General features: G+C 45.0%; 1 protein-coding gene across 5 annotated transcripts in view; it reads right to left on the minus strand.

The window, feature by feature from the left end:
• LOC137528643 (connector enhancer of kinase suppressor of ras 2-like) overlaps positions 1-17934 on the minus strand; it is a 563792-nt gene that overhangs the window by 276714 nt on the left and 269144 nt on the right. The gene's annotated exons all lie outside the window — the stretch shown is intronic.

The following is a 17934-nucleotide window of genomic DNA, read 5'->3' on the forward strand; positions in this document are numbered from 1 at the left end:
AAATGTTTCTGCTCATCAAAAAACGTTAACTATTAGTCAAAGATAACATAATTGAACACAAAATGCAGTTTTAATTGATCGTTTTTATTATTTAGTGAGAAAAGAAAACTCCAAATCTACATGGCTCTGTGTGAAAAAGTGATTGCCCCCTTGTTAAAAAATAACTTAACTGTGGTTTATCACACCTGAGTTCAATTTCTGTAGTCACTCCCCAGGCCTGATTACTGCCACACCTGTTTCAATCAAGAAATCACTTAAATAGGAGCTATCTGACACAGACAAGTAGACCAAAAGCACCTCAAAAGCTAGACATCATGCCAAGATCCAAAGAAATTCAGGAACAAATGAGAACAAAAGTACTGTAATTGAGATCTATCAGTCTGGTAAAGGTTATAAAGCCATTTCTAAAGCTTTGGGACTCCAGCGAACCACAGTGAGAGCCATTATCCACAAATGGCAAAAACATGGAACAGTGATGAACCTTCCCAGGAGTGGCCGGCCGACCAAAATTACCCCAAGAGCGCAGAGAAAACTCATCCGAGAGGCAACAAAAGACCCCAGGACAACATCTAAAGAACTGCAGGCCTCACTTGCCTCAATTAAGGTCAGTGTTCACGACTCCACCATAAGAAAGAGACTGGGCAAAAACGGCCTGCATGGCAGATATCCAAGGCGCAAACCACTTTTAAGCAAAAAGAACATTAAGGCTCGTCTCAATTTTGCTAAAAAAACATCTCAATGATTGCCAAGACTTTTGAGAAAATACTTTGTGGACCGACGAGACAAAAGTTGAACTTTTTGGAAGGTGCGTGTCCCGTTACATCTGGCGTAGAAGTAACACAGCATTTCAGCAAAAGAACATCATACCAACAGTAAAATATGGTGGTGGTAGTGTGATGGTCTGGGGTTGTTTTGTTGCTTCAGGACCTGGAAGGCTTGCTGTGATAGATGGAACCATGAATTCTACTGTCTACCAAAAAATCCTGAAGGAGAATGTCCGGCCATCTGTTCGTCAACTCAAGCTGAAGCGATCTTGGGTGCTGCAGCAGGACAATGACCCAAAACACACCAGCAAATCCACCTCTGAATGGCTGAAGAAAAACAAAATGAAGACTTTGGAGTGGCCTAGTCAAAGTCCTGACCTGAATCCTATTGAGATGTTGTGGCATGACCTTAAAAAGGCGGTTCATGCTAGAAAACCCTCAAATAAAGCTGAATTACAACAATTCTGCAAAGATGAGAGGGCCAAAATTCCTCCAGAGCGCTGTAAAAGACTCGTTGCAAGTTATCGCAAACGCTTGATTGCAGTTATTGCTGCTAAGGGTGGCCCAACCAGTTATTAGGTTCAGGGGGCAATTTCTTTTTTACACAGAGCCATGTAGGTTTGAGTTTTTTTTCTCACTAAATAATAAAAATCGTCATTTAAAACTGCATTTTGTGTTCAATTATGTTATCTTTGACTAATAGTTAACGGTTTTTGATGAGCAGAAACATTTAAGTGTGACAAACATGCAAAAGAATAAGAAATCAGGAAGGGGGCAAATAGTTTTTCACACCACTGTACTTCTTATTTGTATGTGTTTTACATTTTAAGATTTACGTGACAGTTCCTCTTTATGACCCTTGTAAGATGGGTCCCCAGGCTGTGAGGGGCATCAGAGCTTTCTGTTGGTGGCATCTGATTGCTGCTGCCATGGGTTTTGTTTTTTTTAATTCATTTAATGGTAATTATTTTTTTTAATAAAATTTGCTATTTTTGTTTTTATTTATGCTTCCCCCACCCCCCACCCCCGAGACCCAATCAGCAAGATAGTCTCTCATAGGCATCAGCCTATTACAGGGATCAGATTGTCAGCCTCTCCTGGGGACAGCTCAGTGACAGAGTTGTCCCCTGTAAAGCGCTGCACAAGCAGTTTCCGCCATTTTTTCCCCCCTTTTTTCAGCCTGCCAGCCACAGTTCTCGGTAATCTCCGCCCCCAAGACTCGATGCTGATTGGCATGAGGCGGTCCTGGGGGAGCCACCTTCCCAATGCCTATCAGCGTTAGGTGGTCAGGAAGGGGTTAAAGAAAACCATTTCTTTGTGACAGCTGATACAAATCCTGCAATAAATATGCAGTGTGTCTACTTCCTGCTTTCACGGATGCAGACATAGGGTTAACATCCTGTGTACACAAATTAGCTGCTCTGCCATGGCCGAGGAGGTTCCTCAGCTGACACATCTGAGAGATCAAATACAGTGATGATTAGTCACAGATTAAAGGGAATTATGCTAGGTACACAGTTCAGATTTGCTGTCAGATCGATTATTTCAAACATGTCCGATCTGATTTGATCTATTTCCGATCATTTACAGATTGATTTCCATTCACGTCAAGCGGATCCGAGATGAAAAACTAACTATAACAAGTAACTTGTCTATATATCTTATCTAAAGTTTAGATCGTTTACACAGCATATCTAGCTGCAAACAGCTTTAATAGAATATGATTATTTCTTCCTGTGATACAATGACAGCAGCCATGTTTGTAAACATTACACAGTGGCAGGCTTATCTGTATCTTCAGCACTCAGACTGTGAAAAAAGCCTAATCCACCCTCCTCCTCCCTCCTCCCCTCTGCCTCTGAAATCTCTGGCTAGTAATACCTCCCCCTCCTCCTGCCCAGACTGAGCTCCCATAAGCCCTTGCTACTGTCTGAAAATGCCAAGGCTCTCTAAAAAACTGTGGGCAAGGCTTGTTTAGTTTATAGGGATTTTGAGTATTAAAACAAAAACAAAAAAAGTATTTGGCTTGAGGAATGCCCTATAAACAATAATAAAAGGAACACAATTATGCAATGAGTAAAAGTTCATCTCGGATCCACTTTCAATAGGAAATCGATCTGAAAATACTCGGAAATTGATCGGAAAGCAGATCGAACATGTTGGAAATAATCGACCTGACAGTAAATCTGCCAGAAAATGTAATAGTGTGTACCCAGCATTAGACAGGCTAAACGCTCTAAATCCATACAGGGTGGATTTCTCTCTGTTTTCCTTCTGACCTGTGCAAGAGTTCAGGTCCACTTTAAGGGCAGATTCATGCTTTGTAGTTGTTTATGACGCCGCTGTACAGGGAAGGAAGTATCGACCACCCCGCCACACGCAGCTCACCAGAATCCATCATCTTTCTGACGCCTCTTTAGGAAGCTGCAAACGATATTGCTCGCTGTCAGATGGCGGCGGGATGGAATCCTCGCGCAGACGGTCAGATTCAAGGCTGACGACTTCCATTCACATTAACATTTTTTCAGGTCAGGCCGGAGCCTGCAGCAGTTTTCAGAGACGGAGGGAAAAGGATGAAAGTAAAAGTTTGCCTCTCCTTGCTGCAGCGGTCAGTCGAGTGCAGGGCGAGAGTTAAAGGAAACCTATAATGGCCTCAATTCTGGTAGCTGTGTGAGGTAAATATTTCTTTGTAGGTAAAATACCTCACAAATTATTTTCCTCTTTTTTTTAGCAATTCTGAAAGATTTTTCTCCATTTCCGAACATGAGGTAAAACATGAGGTATTTCAGCATGCAGTAAATACATAATGGTAATTTTTTACCATTAATTGTCTTCTATAAGGGCTCGTTTCCACTATCGCGAATCTGCATGCGTCCAACGCATGCAGATCCGCACATGTAATACAAGTGGATGGGCCTGTTTCCACTGTAGCGTTGTTGAGGTGCGTTTTTTCAGCGTGAAAAAAACGCACAAAAGAGCCAACGATTTCGCCTGCGTCGGGAATCCGTGCGAATCGCCGCTAATGTATTTAATAGTAAAAACGCATGCGTTTGTTACATGCGTTTTTACCCGCGATTTCGTGTGCGATTTCGCACCTTTTTCAATTTTATTTAGCCCTGGCAGTGTCATGGTTAATTTCGCATGGCACCCTGCCATGCGAAATCGCATGCGAAATCGCGGGTAAAAACGCATGTGGAAACGCATCCGCATGCGTTTTTACAAGCGTCGGAATGCGGCCGAAATCGCGTCGCAACAGGGGAAACAAGCCCTAAGTCAGGATAGTCTTTGGAAGATGTTTATTTTGATGGGAGAAGGTGTATTTGATTAAGTCGCAACCTATGACAAGTATATTTATAGGCATCCCTTATAAAAAAAAATCCAGCAAATATTTGGAGCATTATTTTTACTATTCTTTTCTATTACACAGCCTGAATAGGAGCGACACTAAAACAGCAATAGGAACTCCACTAAAAACTGCAAAATGCATACAAATTGACTTTACCGCCAGGTACAGGCAGGTCTTAGGGCCCATTCACACTTGCGTTTACAAAACGCCGGCGATTTTTGTCTGCATTTTGCAGGAGTGATTTTTCAGGGGAAAAATCACTGAACACTGTGGCGATTTTTCCGCGATCGCGTTTAGCGCTTCTATAGCACTGAAACGCGATCGCCGGGAAATCGCCTGAAAATGGTGCAGGCTACACGTTTGCATTTCACGATTTTGGGCGCTTTGCGGCAGTTTGCGCAAATCGCCCAAGTAAGAACGGGCTCATAGGGATTAATTACACTAGCGCTTTGAAAAGCGCTAGCGTTTGAGCGTTTTGCCAAAATCGCTGGCAAAACGCTCAAGTGTGAATGGGGCCTCAAACTGATCGGTAAATTATGTGTTAACATGCTCCCTAATTTCCATGAGAATAGCTATTATTACCTCATAATTTACCTCATGAGGTAAAACATGACTAAAATCTACCAGAATTGTTGAATGTCATTACCTCATGAGGTAAATTAACTCACATGATGTAATTTGTCTAGCCTGAAGTGGCACTCACTTGCGGTCACTTGCTGCTTCAGGTATGTGGAAGCGTAGTGTAAAAATACGCTTCCACGCATGCGCGCAAACGATTTAAAAAACCCTGTGTTGCTATAGGCTAACACAACTTCCAGGCTAACGCAGATCGCAGCAGGTGCCGCACGGTAACGTAGTTCTGCACTAGCGTTAAATTTGGTACTTTAGAATTGGGTCTGCCGTTGCAGGAATCCCACATTGCTGCTGCTTCCAAAATGGCTGCTCAGCGGTCACTCACTTCCTGACAATTTATATTGGCTCGATTCCGAGATGCATACAATATGCACTGCATTTGCACGCAAGCCCCATTACTAGAGTTTCATCCTCCATCTCTTCTTGCTACAGTTGCAGAACTAATCAAACAGGTGACGAAGAATAAAGAGATTTTTTTTTGTTTTTTTTAGTTATGAGACAATGGTCAGCTTGACAGAAGACAAATGTTTCCCAGGACTCTAGGTGCACAATCATCTAGCGATGTACAGTATGAGCAGATAGACCATGACACAGATCTCTCTCTGATTGGATCTGATAGGAGAGAGATCTGCTGGCTGCCCATATACCGCAATCCAATTCCTAACAGATCAGCAGGGCTGCCAGTCAACTAGTATTGTTTAAGGCTAGTTACACACCAGGATGTTGCATTTAGGGGACGTTATAGGGCACATAACGTGCCCCTAACGCAACGCCTGGTGCTCTCTGGTGTGGACGTCGGAGTGAGCTGCGTTGTGCAGCTCACTCTGGCGTCCGTGATGCGTACTCTTGGACGCATGCGGCATCACGTGGTCCCGCCCGGCCAATCGCTGCACAGAGCGGCCGCTCCAGGAAGTAAACACTGCACGTCACTGAGTCCAGTGAATATTAGCCATGTGCCCGGCCGCTCTCCCCTCCTCCCCAACATGACTGAGCATGTGCAAACAGTCTAACGCGGCTTAGCCGCTGAGAACGCACAGCATGCAGCACTTTGCTGCGTTACAATGTAACGCAACGTGGGCAGTGTGAACAGAGGCGCTAAGCTGACGAATCCTACAGACAAGTGTTATACTCCGTTCCATAGCCTGATGAAGTGGGTTGAACCCGCGAAACGCGTTTCAAACTATTGGAGTGTATAATTAAATTTCTTTGTGTTGAAAAATCAACATTATCTTGTGTTTTCTCTGGGAGAGGCGAATCCACCTATCACCTCCCCGTTTTTAAGACTTTTATCTTTTTTATACTACTGGCGCCTCTGTACCATTGCTACATAAGTGTGAACAGCCCACTTGTGTTACATTGCTGTGCGTTGGGGAGCGTTACAGGCTGCACTAATGTGTGCCTGTAACGTCCCTGTGTGCAAGAAGCCTAAAAGGAAATAAATATGGCAGCTTCTATATCCCTCACACTTCAGATGTCCTTTAAACTGAGGTCAAAACTAGAGAATGTTTAAAGGACACCTGAGGCGAAAATAAACTAATGAAATAAACCATTGTATCTCTCTTCCTTCTCCTAAAATGACTTTTTAAGATATTCCACAGTTTTATTTTATGTTTAAATCTACTTTTAAGTTTTAACTGTTTTATTGTTTTTACTCAATGACACATTCATTGAAGTTTGCCAGAGCTATCATCTATGAACTAGTGATCCTTTTTATCTCTTTCCTGCTCTCAGAAGCCATTTTCTTTTTTTGTTATACTTGTTTTATTTTTAAAAGTACTGATTTCACGCCAACTACATTACAAATTATCCACATTGTGATAACGATACATATATAAAACCAGTGGGAAATGGTGAAACAAAGGGAAGCTGTGAACATGGTAAAGTCCACGGGCCCATTTCCACTATCGCGAATTCACATGCGTTTTTTTTAGCAATACAAGTGGATGGGGCTGTTTCCACTTGTCAGGATTCCTTTTGCGTTTTTTGTGCAGAAAAAATTTGCATGGCAGAGCCATCAGAATTCACATATCGCATACCGCTATGCGAATCGCATACAATGTATGCAATAGGAAATTCGCATGAGGTTTGGGTATGCGAATTTTCATGCGAATTCGCATAGAAACAATGGAAAAGCACACCAGCACTGCCATGGTTAAATTTGCATACATCGTCATCCATGCGAATTTTTACAGCGGCGATTCGCACCACACAAGTGGAAATGCAGCCTTAGGGCCCGTTTCCACTATTGCGTAGCGAAATCGCCGCAGCAAAATTCTCGTGAAAATTCGCATGGATGACGATGTATGCGAATTTAACCATGGCAATGCCGGTGTGCTTTTCCATTGATTTCATGCGAATTCGCATGCGAATTTGCATGAAAATTCGCATACCAAAACAGCATGCGAATTCCCTATTAAATACATTAGCGGCGATTCGCCTGCATTCCACACGCAAGCGAATTCTGATGGCTCTGCCGTGCAGAAAAATCCTGCACAGAAAAACGCACAGGAAAACTGACAAGTGGAAACAGGCCCATTCACTTGTATTGGCTATGCGAATCTGCATGCAGGAAACGCATGCAGATTCGCAATAGTGGAAACGGGCCCTTATTCAGTAACTTTTCAGTGAGAACCTAAACAAACTGGGACAACTATATAGGGAAAAAAGTCTGGGATCATGAATGAGTAACTTCAGATGGGATGTTGATAGTAGATTAAATCCTGGTTGTGGTGGATGGGAAAGTATTACAGTGCCATCAGGTGGAGTTACTTGTGGACTTGAGTGTATGAGAGTTTTGAGAAGTAAGATGAGAAAGGAGAAGAAGAAGAAAGAATAATTTTTATATATAGAAGTGTAGAGAAAAGTGGGGCCACTACAATACTTACCTGACCTATGCTGCGTAATAAGAGTGCATGGGGAGATACCAAGGGCCTGGTCGGGTTATAAAGTAATAGGTTGGTGATTCATCCAATAGTTCGCTTTTTTGTTCAGTGACAACTGAGGCGTACTAGAAGGAGAACAAGGAAAGAATATATATCGATTCCTTTTAAGGTGGGTGGTAGATAGGAGAGGAATAGGGCCATCTCAGAAGACATTTTCTGCTAGGAAAGTGTTTTATAGTTGGAATCTCTTATCGGTGAGGGTCACACTGTAGTCACTTCCTGTCTGAGTCAGGACTGAGTCAGCCACTTACATACCTGATATTTAACTCTTTCAGGCAGAGAAAGAAAAAAAGGAACACAGCATAGGTATTTGTGTGCTAGGCACTGTACATACACATGTCTATCTCATCATGTCACATGTCACTTCGGGTATCCTTTGGGAGTAAATGGGGTCTGAGGCAAGGTATGGATCACCCGGAGTCTTTTTAGTAAGGTGAGGTGGAAGAGGGGTCAAACAAGGTGGCAACTGGCATGTTTGAAGCCTGCTACACCCCAGGAGCCTGCCTAGGCAGCCTTGTAGGTGATTCCGCTCTAGTCATGACACACTTCAGGTGGGAGGGGTACTGTACAAAGCTGAAATCACACATCTGCCAATTTACCAACATCCCCTAGCTATGCTCTGATATGACCCAGGTAAAGGATGCAAATAGGGATGAGCAATTGAATTTCGGGGCATTCTGGATTTTGATATTTGCATCTGAATTTGTCATTCTAAATCGGAACATGGAACTCGGAATTCCGGGAGGGTATATATTAAGTGCAATCCAGCAAAATGTAGTTTTACCAAGCTTAAAAAACATTTTTCATTGAACTTTTTTTAAAATCATTTTTCTCAAAAGGTATAAGGTCTTTTTAAAAACATTTTTTTTACCTTGTTTCCACTTTTTTCCCTAACATACCTAGCAAATTTGGTGACGGTCTGTATGAAGAAATTGCAATTAAAGGTCACATGACGTGGGAGTGGTGTGGAGGCTGCCATATTTATTCCCCTTTTAAACAATGCATATTGCCTGGCCGCCTTGCTGATCCTCTGCCTCTAATACTCTAACCTATAGCCCCTGAACAAGCATCCAGCAGATCAGATGACATGACAGAGATGGCTTCTGAATGATGTCTGACTGGATTAGCTGCATGCTTGTTTCAGGTGTGTGGTTTAGACACTACTGCAGCCAAAGAGATCAGCAGGAAAGCCAGGCAACTGGCATTGTTTAAAAGGAAATAAAGATGGCAGCCTCCATATACTTCTCTCTTCAGGTTCCCTTGAACCGCAGAAGTCGCCAGTATGGACTTCCTCGTGAATGCCAAATTTACGAAATTTCCAAAATGTTATTTGACTACTTTTAAAAACAATTTTTTTAAACTATTTAAAATCCATTTACTCAAAGGTCTTTAAAAAAAAAAATGTGTTGACTTGTTTCCACTCTTCTTCCGAAGATTTACAATTAACCTCAGAAGTTGGTAGTATTGACTTTTAGGCCCCATTCACACTTGAGCGTTTTGCCGGCGATTTCGGCAAAACGCTCAAACGCTAGCGCTTTTGAAAAAAACTCTATGGGCCCGTTCTTACTGGGGCGATTTGCGCTAATCACCGCAAATCGCCCAAAATCGTGAAACACAAACGCGTAGTCTGCACCATTTTCACGCGATTTCCCAGCGATCGTGTTTCAGTGCTATACAAGCACAAAACGCGATCGCTAAGAAATCGCTGCACTGTCCAGTGATTTTTCCACGTGAAATCGTGGAAAAACCATTTCCGCAAAACGCCGGCAAAAATCGCCGGCGTTTTGCGCTTCTAAGTGTGAATAGGGCCGAATGTAAATTGTGTGGAATTCCGTTCGGTATTCAAAACAACCAGGTGCAATTTAGAATTCTATCACATTTGAAATCCCCCAGGCACAAACTCTCCCCGCCTGATATCAAGCGATGTTTCAGAAAATCTACCGCAAGTTTGCTGGATCTCTTCTTCGCCGTGGAAACAGCTATAGAGAGGGAGCAGGCTGCGCAGGTGTGCGATCACTGAATCGCGGTTGGGGGGAGGGCCGCGCTCACGTGGCGGATGGGGGGGGCAGAGAGCCGCGCTTGCGACACTCACGGGAACTGAAGGAGAAAAGCTCAGCTTGATCGCTGTGAATTTCATTTTGCCGGGAAATGTTTGTTTACATGCAAGGCGGTCGCACAATGGAGGCGCCGCGCGCTGATGGAAATACGCGGCTCGTGTGGTGACACGGAAATAACACCTATTCAGAAAATCATCGGCGCCATTCTTCGTTCATTTAAGTGTCAGCAGACGGCTGCGTGGTCGTGATTATGTGTTTTATGCGTACGCCACTGGGGTAATTAGCCCCACCGCTGTTCCCGTGTTATAATATATTATCGTGTTTTGTATATCGGCGCAGAGAGGTTTATTCATCTGCGCTAATCCGCGGCGGTGGAGCTGCTCTGCAGAGAGATGCCCGCATCCTCCACTAAACCAGGCAAATCACATAATCGCCGGTGTAAATTCATACACACAACACCTATTATTGCGAAGAAAGGCTCGGGCTGAACGCACAGCGACAGAGAATTACTATTCATTACTACAGCCCATTCATTAGACCCACTCAGTGACAAATGCCCTCCTTTCCAAAATAATTCCCATAAAATCTGAATCCGCCTTCTTTTTGTATTGAAGTCGCCTTACATATCGGCAGCAGAGGTGGTCGGCGATGTGCCAAAAATTTCCACTTGGATGAAAAATAAATAACTCGATTTTGCGAACCAAATGACCTTCCCATCCAATGATTTGATCAAATCGGAGGAGAATCTGCAGTATGACCACTGAAATGATCTTCTGATAGATTTCCGGGCAAAATCGGTTAAAAGAATCAACCTGGCATGGCGGAAAAGCTCAGTCGCAAGGGTTTGGCCGTGTGATATCGGTAACGACGTTTAATATCCTGATGACAACCCCCCATGTAGTGATTGTTCAAAGCTCACCTGCCCACCAGCATGACTCCTGGCTCGTGTCTGGCATCACCGCAAGCGTCACCCCGTGACGTCACCACATACACAGATGTCATGTGGTACTGGTGCCTGCCGTGATGCCGGAAACCAAGAGTCGTGCCAGCAGACAGGTGAGCATACAACACTCACCACAGGAATGGGGTGGGGGGATGCATACACATGAGTGTGGAGGGGGAAGCTTAGCAGGAGGCAGCAAACCCACTTCCAATAGTACCTTATTCAGAAACAGTAAATGAAGGTAACAGCAGTAAGGTTAGGCTATAGGAAAAATGGTGTTACAGTTCAGTGTCAGGAAGGGGAGTTTAAAGAGAAACTGTGACCAAGAATTGAACTTCATCCCAATCAGTAGCTGATACCCCCTTTCCCATGAGAAATCTATTCCTTTTCTCACATAGATCATCAGGGGGCGCTGTATGACTGATATTGTGGTGAAACCCCTCCCACAGTGTGATGTCAGAACCAGGGTGCTGACAGTTTCCTGTTTGTGAACCTCATTGCATTGTGGGAAATAGCTGTTTCCAGCTGTTTCCAACTGTTTGGTGGATCAGTTGCACCAACTATCGTTCAAACTACTGTCAGGTCCATAAGTGTGTACAAACGACTTCTAGTCATGTGTCCAACTATTAGACGTTACATACTGTCATCTGATAAGTCGTTTAATCTAGTCCATTGTTCTATCCAGCCCATTGTGCATTATCAGCTACTATTGGGATGAAGTTCAATTCTTGTATACTGTTTCTCTTTAAAGAGGAACTGTCATCCACACTATTTCAGGAAAAAAAAACACATCTTCCACAGCGCTGTACAGAATATAGTCTTGTCACTAACTGTCCCTCAAAGGAGCTCACAATCTTATCCCTACGATAGCCCTATGTCTATAATGTGTAGTGTAGCCTAGTGGCAATTTTCAGGGGGAAGCCAATTAACTTATCTGTATGTTTTTGGGATGTGGGAGGAAACAGGAGTGCCCAGAGGAAACCCACACAGACACAGAGAGAACATACAAACTCCTTGCAGATGTTGACCTGGCTGGGATTTGAACCGGGAACCCCAACTGCAAGGTAAGAGCACTAACCACTACGCCACCGTGCTGCCCATGACATATTTATTGCTAGAGGTGTACCGAACGGTTCGCCGGCGAACGGTTCCAGGCGAACATTGGGGGTTCGCGTTCGCCTGCGCCAGGCGAACTTTTCCGGAAGTTCTATTCGCCCCATAATGCACTATGAGGGTCAACTTTGACCCTCTGCATCACAGTCAGCAGGCACATTGTAGCCATTCAGGCTACAGTAAGCCCTGGAGCCCCACCCCCCCTTATATAAGGCAGCCTCCGGCGGCCATTACAGTCACTCGTGTGCCTGCTAGAGAGAGGAAAGGGACAGCTGCTGCAGACTTTTTCTCTTAGGGACAGATTAGTTAGGTTCTAGGCTGCTTTGCTTGTTCCTGACTGATTAATATTGCTTTTAAAGCACCCAGCAACAGCTCTTTTCAGAGCTCAACCTGTACATTTTTTTTTCTGACACTTTTGTTGCATGCACAGCCTTGCTAATTGATAGTGTGTGTGCCACTGCCAGCAGCCCAGCACATTCAGTGACTGACTGCCTGTGTGTGTGACAGGAAGCTGCACATTGTACTACCCAGTACTGCATATACCCCAGTACCTGTTGTGTTTACTTAACCCACCTCATCACTGCATATACCTAGCTTTGTGTTGAGTGAACCCAGCTCACTGCATCTAACTACCCAGTACCTGTTGTGTTTACTTAACCCACCTCATCACTGCATATACCTAGCGTTGTGTTGAGTGAACCCAGCTCACTGCATCTAAGTCTAACTACCTGTTGTGTTGAGTGAGAACCCACCTCACTGCATCTTAAGTACCTTTACTGTATACTGTTCAGTGAACCCAGCTCACTGCATCTAACTACCCAGTACCTGTTGTGTTTACTTAACCCACATCATCACTGCATATACCTAGCGTTGTGTTGAGTGAACCCAGCTCACTGCATCTAACTACCTGTTGTGTTGAGTGTGAACCCACCTCACTGCATCTTAAGTACCTTTACTGTTGAGTGAACCCAGCTCACTGCATCTAACTACCTGTTGTGTTGAGTGTGAACCCACCTGGCCACCTCACTGCATCTAACTACCTGTTGTGTTGAGTGAGAACCCACCTCACTGCATCTTAAGTACCTTTACTGTTGAGTGAACCCAGCTCACTGCATCTAACTACCTGTTGTGTTGAGTGTGAACCCACCTGGCCACCTCACTGCATCTAACTACCTGTTGTGTTGAGTGAGAACCCACCTCACTGCATCTTAAGTACCTTTACTGTTGAGTGAACCCAGCTCACTGCATCTAACTACCTGTTGTGTTGAGTGTGAACCCACCTGGCCACCTCACTGCATCTAACTACCTGTTGTGTTGAGTGAGAACCCACCTCACTGCATCTTAAGTACCTTTACTGTTGAGTGAACCCAGCTCACTGCATCTAACTACCCAGTACCTGTTGTGTTTACTTAACCCACCTCATCACTGCATATACCTAGCCTTGTGTTGAGTGAACCCAGCTCACTGCATCTAATTACCTGTTGTGTTGAGTGTGAACCCACCTGGCCACGTCACTGCATCTAACTACCTGTTGTGTTGAGTGAGAACCCACCTCACTGCATCTTAAGTACCTTTACTGTTGAGTGAACCCAGCTCACTGCATCTAATTACCTGTTGTGTTGAGTGTGAACCCACCTGGCCACCTCACTACATCTAACTACCTGTTGTGTTGAGTGAGAACCCACCTCACTGCATCTTAAGTACCTTTACTGTTGAGTGAACCCAGCTCACTGCATCTAACTACCTGTTGTGTTGAGTGTGAACCCACCTGGCCACCTCACTGCATCTAACTACCTGTTGTGTTGAGTGAGAACCCACCTCACTGCATCTTAAGTACCTTTACTGTTGAGTGAACCCAGCTCACTGCATCTAACTACCTGTTGTGTTGAGTGTGAACCCACCTGGCCACCTCACTGCATCTAACTACCTGTTGTGTTGAGTGAGAACCCACCTCACTGCATATAGCTAGCATACTCCCGAGATGGACAAAATGGACAAACCAGGTAGAGGAAGAGGTAGAGGCAGACCCAGAGGAAGGCCACCAGGCACCGGCAGGTCTGTGGCTGTGCGAGGTGGTGTTGCTGTGATTTCATGCGGACCTGCCCCAAAATACAGTGCTCAGAAGAAGGCACGTGCCATCACTTCCCAAAATCGTGAGGAGGTGATTGAGTATTTAACACAGAACACCTCATCTCCCGCAGCCACCAGCGCTACAACAAGCACCACATCCGCTGCATTTGACACTTCGCAGGAGTTATTTGGTGGTGGTGGTGAAATCACTGATTCCCAGCCACTACTGCAACAACAACAAGAAGGCGCAGGTACACCACCTCATACGTCTGAGTTAGGTGGCGATAGTATGGACGTAACGTGTGTGGATGGGGATGATGGTGGACCATCTGAAGTTGGTGCACTTGAGGAGGTGTCTGAGGAAAGCGCAGCTGGCCAGGAGGATTATGATGACGATTATACGGATACCACATATGTTCCCGGTAGAGGAGATGACCAGGGGGACAGTTCAGAGGAGGAGTCAGAGAGGAATAGGAGGAGACGACTCCATGATAGAAGCAGAGGGAGCTCGTCCTCAGAAATAGCTGGGGGCAGTGTCCGGTGCCATGTATCGCCAGCTATGGCCAGGGAGCACACATGCCCTTCAACGTCAGCTGCTGCTGATGCCACCGTAGCGCCATCACCCCAGGGGGGCTCAGCGGTTTGGAAATTTTTTCACGTGTGTGTCTCAGATCGGAGCAAAGCCATCTGTTGTCTCTGCCAGCAAAAATTGAGCCGTGGAAAGGCCAACTCTCACGTAGGGACAAGTGCCTTACGAAGGCACCTGGAGAGAAGGCACAAACAGCTATGGCAAGAACACCTGAGGAAAAGAAGCACCCCTCAAAAGACAAGCAGCGGAGAACAACCGTGGCAGCCGTCACAGGGGGCTTCTGCTGCTCCACGTTCCCATGGTATTGTTCGTGGCTGGGGGGAGGAAGAATGGATACACTTTTAAACAATTTAAAAATACAACCATCTAAACTTTCAAACAATTTAAAAATACAACCATCTAAACTTTCAAACAATTTAAAAATACAACCATCTAAACTTTCAAACTATTTAAAAATACAACCATCTATCATTTTCAAAAAATTTAAAAAAAGGGCAAAAAAACTTGCCCTCCGTAAAACATTCTTGGCAAATGCTTTCGACTTGGTTTGTCTTCCGCTGGCTCAAGGGTCCATCTGACCACAGATGCCTGGTCTGCAAAGCACGGTCAGGGCAGCTACAGCATGGGTCTCAGCAGGCTCCCACTTCGGGCCGCAATCCAACCTTCATTCCCCGCGGTGACAATGGCAGACTTGCCCTCCATAACGGATTCCCGTTAAAGGATTTAAAGTTAATTCATTTCAAATACACAGCAGGGCCTCGAAAGTCCGCCTCCTGTATTGTTATTTTTGGTCACTACCTCGGGGCGGGCGTGCATGCCTACCTGCTGCCCTCCTTGGATGTGTAGTGGTAGCCGTTTCTCAGGCTCCACACCGGATTCCATCCCTCATTCCCCGGCCATTACCCGGGGTCACAAATTACAGACTTGCCCGCCTCCATATGATTCTCGTGAAAGGAATGTGGTGTCATCTTTGCCCGCCATAACTGGTTCTCGTTAAAGGATTTAAAGTACATTCATTTCAAATACACAGCAGGGCCTCGAAAGTCCTCCTCCTGTATTGTTATTTTTGGTCATTACCTCGGGGCGGGCGGGCGTGCATGCCTGCCCGCTGCCCTCCTTGGATGTGTAGTGGTAGCCGTTGCTCAGGCTCAACACCGGATTCAAACCTCTCATTCCCCGGCCATTACCCGGGGTCAGAATGGCAGACTTGCCCGCCTCCACAGGATTCTCATTGTAGCGGTACTGAACAAGTACACAGCAAGTAGAAAATGTAAATTAAAAACAAAACGTAAGCTTTTTAATAATGCCATGGAAAGTTGAGAAGGAAGTCACACATTACCTGACATCACTGAGTGAGGAAGAGCAATCACGCCATGTTGCGCAGTAGTCCAGCATGGCCGTCACTACACAAACAGCTGTTTGCGGTGCGTTACACAGTGAGTTTGGTGTGTCAGTGTGAAGCAGTACTCTAATTACACTCCCTGTTTGATGTATACACATGCAAGATGTTTGAAAGCACGTTAGGCCTGCAATTTAGCATTCAATGTGATTTCTGCCCTTAAAACGCTGCTTTGCGTCACATCCAGATTTTTCACCGGGACTTTTGGCATGTATCCCACTCCGCCATGCCCCCCTCCAGGTGTTAGACCCCTTGAAACATCTTTTCCATCACTTTTGTGGCCAGCATAATTTTTTCTATTTTTCAAAGTTCGCCTCCCCATTGAAGTCTATTGCGGTTCGCGAATTTTTCCGCGAACCGAACCTTCTGCGGAAGTTCGCGAACCCGGTTCGCGAACCGAAAATCGGAGGTTCGCGACATCTCTATTTATTGCACTGTCCACGTTTTGATTTTAGTGATTTTTCTACAGTAAAAAAAAAGGAAAAAAATCCTTCTTAGCATTTCCCATTTTAAGTGTGGCTATCTTGAAGCCAATTCTGATGTCATTTCCTCCTTTAGTCTCCTCTGTCTGATTTGCCCACCCTTCACTATAGAAAGTGCATTATCTCAGCATGAGAAATACTGGCCAATCAGAAAGGAACAGGAGGTGTGGGAAGGGAAAACGGTAGGGAAAGAGGCTTCAGCCAATCAGGCTGCATTAGTTAAGTCTGCGGAGAAGTAGAGAAGCAAAAAAGGACAACCCAGCATGCACTGCAACTTCCTTTTTGTGTACCAAATTTTGTGTGTACCAAATAAGAGTCAGGTAAACTGGGAAAAAGTGATCCAAAAGTGATTTTAATTTTTGGATTGCCTGGTTAGCATCCTTATTACTAGTTTACCAGATAAAAATAAAGAATTGATTTGTGATTTTATGCCCGACAGTTAGGGCTCGTTTCCACTTGAGCCGCACGCGTCTGCAAGATGAGCGCCGGCACTTCCGGGTCTGCGGCTACGCAGACAAATCCCATCAGCCGTGCCATGCACGGCTATGGGATTTGCGGCCTCCCGCACCATTTCGGATGGCAATGTTGGCCGAATCGCTAGCTGAAGCGATTCGGCCGGCGGCTCTATTACTCCCTATGGCAGAGTTTCCCCGCGGAATTTGCCTGCGGGGAAACTCTGCGGATTCGGCGCAGAAACCGTGCCAGTGGAAACGGGCCCTTACTCTTTAAGTGAGTCACCTGTTGTCATCCAACATGATTTAATTAAAAGGTGATAAAAGTTAGATAAAACTTTGTGATGATGACATAACCTCCACACTAAAAAGCTACACAGTTACAGGAAAGTGAACACTTTGAAAAAAATCTATTCTCAATCCATTTTCATCATACTTTAGGCCCCGTTCACACTGCACGCGTTTCCAGCCGCGTTTTGGAAACGCGTGCAGGTGGCCGACACGCACAACGTCAGACAGTGCATAGAGTGCAATGTCTGATGTTCACACTGCATGCGTTCCGGACCTGTGCGGTCCGGGAACGCATGCTGCACGCATCTTTTGCCAAAACGCGTGGCTGTCCCATTCACTTTTCAGTGATGGGATCAGCCATGCAACGCATACAAACGCGGATGGCGTGCGTGCGTACGCGTTGCTGTCCGCGTGCGTGCCCGTCCGCGTTTGTAATGTGAACAGGGCCTTACTTTTATAAATGTTATTTTTTTTATATCAATATCCTATATATAAGTACTCCATAGTACTGCTGTTCCCATAAACACTCTCTCTCTCTCTCTCTCTCTGTATATATATATATATATATATATATATATATATATAAACTGGCATTTTGCATGGTAGAGTAGGACTCACCAGATTGGGGACACTTTGGCGCAGTTGGTGAGCTTAAGCGCATTAAAGCGTAACCAAGAGCCCCTGTCACTGTTTTCCTGTTGTGTGCTGCAGCCCCTCTGTATTTGTGTATATATTTATACTTTTGACTTTTTTTAGCACCTTCCGGCACTTGCCTGCACACTGCGTTTTTTTCAGAGCAATTTTTTTACTCACTCCCTGACGCAAGTCAGGAACTGATCTCTTTGACCCGGAA

The sequence above is a fragment of the Hyperolius riggenbachi genome, chromosome 8 (genome assembly GCF_040937935.1).
Source record: "Hyperolius riggenbachi isolate aHypRig1 chromosome 8, aHypRig1.pri, whole genome shotgun sequence".
NCBI classification, from domain to species: Eukaryota; Metazoa; Chordata; class Amphibia; order Anura; family Hyperoliidae; genus Hyperolius; species Hyperolius riggenbachi.